Genomic DNA, 3,244 nt, shown 5'->3' on the forward strand with positions numbered 1-3,244 from the left:
GTTAATCATTACCACATTACACTTTGATTGCTTGATTGAACAGCCAACCAGTGGTCCAGACACATAGCACATTAAGCTTTTATTATATAAGATATTACACTGTGAAAACTCTTCCCTTATGCAAGCCCATTGCATATTGCACAGACCCTGAGCTAATCACTTCAGAGATAATCATGTTTTAACCTGGAGAAAAGATTAGAAATAAAAGCAGTGATTATGCATGTGAACCATTGAGAATCTCTCATATTTTAAATGACATGGAAGCCTGCTAAGTGACCTGATTTTTCAGTCTAATGTTATCAGTGATGTTGGGGTTCTGAGTGAGGGGAATTGGAGAATTCCTAGCATTCATTTTCTCACAGGAAAGGACAACATCGTTAATGTGTAATGCACACATTCTCCCATCAGGCACAGGATTCAGAAAGATATTCTCTTGCTAAGCTTGTCATTAAAGTTAATTGATGGAATATTTGATGGGGCAAATGTATTTATTTTATTAAATTTCAGTTCATCACTATTTTCTTTGATGGGTGCTGTTTTGGGTGATTTTACAAAGAATTTCTCAGAAAATCCTGGGCCTCCACTGCCCATGTGGATTGGCTACAGCAGCCTCAGGGACTGGAGCAGTTTCTGGTACCAAATGGGAGCGCTGCTGGGAAACTACCCATAAATGTGGATGTGCCTGGTGAGGGCAAGAAGCTGGACTTGATTTGAGTCACAGGACAGAAATGTGCCTGATGCTCATGGACGGAGAGTTACTGGACATGTGGGTTTAAAACCTCCTCTAGTGAAGGCCTAGAAGAAAGTGCAGGGCATGATAGAGACAGCTCATATCATCATAGGAAATACCTGAATAATGATGAGCAGGAGTTGATTGAAGAAGAAAGGTTAAAAATCATGCAGGCAGAGATCATGAGAAATAAGGAATCTGTCACTGCAAACTGGTGGGAAGGGGACCCCTGTTTCCTAAATGCACATTCTCAGTGTCGCTGTTCTAGAAGGTGACACCTTCCCAGGCCCAAGGTATTCCCACTTGGACACCTTTGGGTTGATTATCCACACGATCTCACCATGAATTCCAGAAGTTTCATAATTCATTGGGACCCCATTTATGAAATCTCTCAACACTCACTGGGAAGAATGCACATTCCTCACTGGAGGAGCCAAGGAGACTGTGTGTCTGTATGAGGAGCCTTCATTCCATTAGACCAGGGCTCCTGTATCAGTCCATCATCTTCATTGTAATCATCATCATCTTCATCATCACCACCACAATTTGCTTACTTATAATCATTCTTCTCATTTTCTATGGACATGGTGGTTGTGTACACACAATGACTTCTTATAAGTAAATAAAGCAGGCGCCTCCTCTTCAGATACCATTAGGGATTGAGACCCCAATGGCCCAACTGTAAGTTGACACAGGCCTTTGAAAAAGCTGATGACTGATTGGTGGGAAAGGACAGATTCCCACCAAGATATGGACCAAGATTCCTTTCCAATTCTATCACCACCACCATCATCATTGTCAACATCATCATCACCATAATTTGCTTACTTCTAATCATTCTTCTCATTTTCTTTACATGTGATTTTAGCACAGATATAAGGACTTTATCTTTGCAATTTTTGCTCATTTTGTATAGTTCTATATAAAATGCGGGGCCATAGTCTATTTTCTTTTTCATTTGACTTCTGACAACTGATAGCTCATTGCTGCCTCTTCTCCATCTGCCCCATACATGGGAAATCAGATAAGAAATCATAGATTTCATTCTCTTTTATTACAAAGTTATTTATTAAAAAGTATTTTCCTCCAATTCTGATGACATATCAAATTAAACAAGGAGTGAGGTTACAAAGCAGTAATTGATCTGATCTGGTCCTACAGAGGGTGATAGAGACCTCATTAGCTCTTTCGTACATTCTACTAAATAGTGGAAAACAAATTCAATTCATTCACTTCACAAAAGGTAAACATAACTGATATACTTCAACCAAAAATCTTTTATCAAGCTTGTCTTCAAATTTGTTAAAAAGTCAGCGAATATAAAATGATATTGACTTAAAAGAGCATCCAAGCAATGCTTTTGGTTTTCTTGTTTTTGCAAAATTAGTCAAATCTGCACGGCTCACGGACACCCCCTGAGGTTCCTGCGTGCTGCCAGCCTCCCCTGTGTGGTGACTGAGGTGGAGAGAGCAGGAGAAACACCGCTCTGATCCCAGAGCTCAAGGAAGGAAGGGTTTCTGACAGGCTTCTAAGTTCTGAGACCTTCACATCAACACACAGATACAGACCTTGAACAACGGCTTTTGGAAATGCACACCCACCAGGGACCCTGTAGAGGTGAACACTGGGGGACAAGCAGCCAGTCTTTTCTCAAGTCTCTTGATAAACGACAAACCTCCGCCAGTGCATCTTCACGTTGAGGAGAAGCACAGCTGATCTGACTGCATCTGCCTTCCCTTCTTTTCGGATCTTCACCTTGGAGACCGGCTGGGATTCCTTCAGGGCAGGTAATTAATGCATCTGCATGAGGCCCTGTCAGCTTCGTTGCCGTTGGAGAACACATGGAAGAGGGTGCCCAGGCCTCTCCCCCCACCACCAGTGAGCGGCCTTGGGTGGCCCCTCCAGCAGAAGCAGCGATGGTCTTGAGAGGTTCAAGGGCACTGTCTTCCTTGGTGAGGACGCTGCCTGCGGTTCCCAAATACTAACCACATTTACTCCCCCCCAACGCTGCCCTCTGGATGCTGCTCTGCACAGCGTCACCAGCGGGTTGGGTCCCGCACTGAGAACTGTCCTTGGCGGCCATTGTTTGCAGAAGGACCTCCAGGCACTGCCTATGGCTTCCAGGAGTCCACGCGCTGGGAAAGTCTGGCTGAGAAAAGAGCGGGTGCACAGGTGCTGTGCCAGGGCCTGGAGGGCCGCCACGCCCAGGGGCTCCGCCTCCAGCGGGGACAGGAGACTGGAGACCCCCTCGGGCTCGCAGTGCACGGTGTCCATCTTTCCAACAAAGGCTCCCAAAGTGGACCCTGGAACACACGCCCCCTGCAGCGCTGCTCAAAAGACGGTTTCTCAGACCCCTTCCTGGAAGGGGTTGGTGGCTGAGGGCAGCCTGTGTTTCCTGGGAGAGGCAGAGGGGAGACAGCAGTTGCCCGCCCTCGCCAGGGGCTCTCCATGCTCCTCGCTCTTGTCCCTGGAAAGCTCTTCCTCCCACGCGGGTCCAAGGCATCTGCGCTGAGC

The sequence above is a fragment of the Myotis lucifugus genome, unplaced genomic scaffold, assembly GCF_000147115.1.
Source record: "Myotis lucifugus unplaced genomic scaffold, Myoluc2.0 scaffold_1142, whole genome shotgun sequence".
NCBI classification, from domain to species: Eukaryota; Metazoa; Chordata; class Mammalia; order Chiroptera; family Vespertilionidae; genus Myotis; species Myotis lucifugus.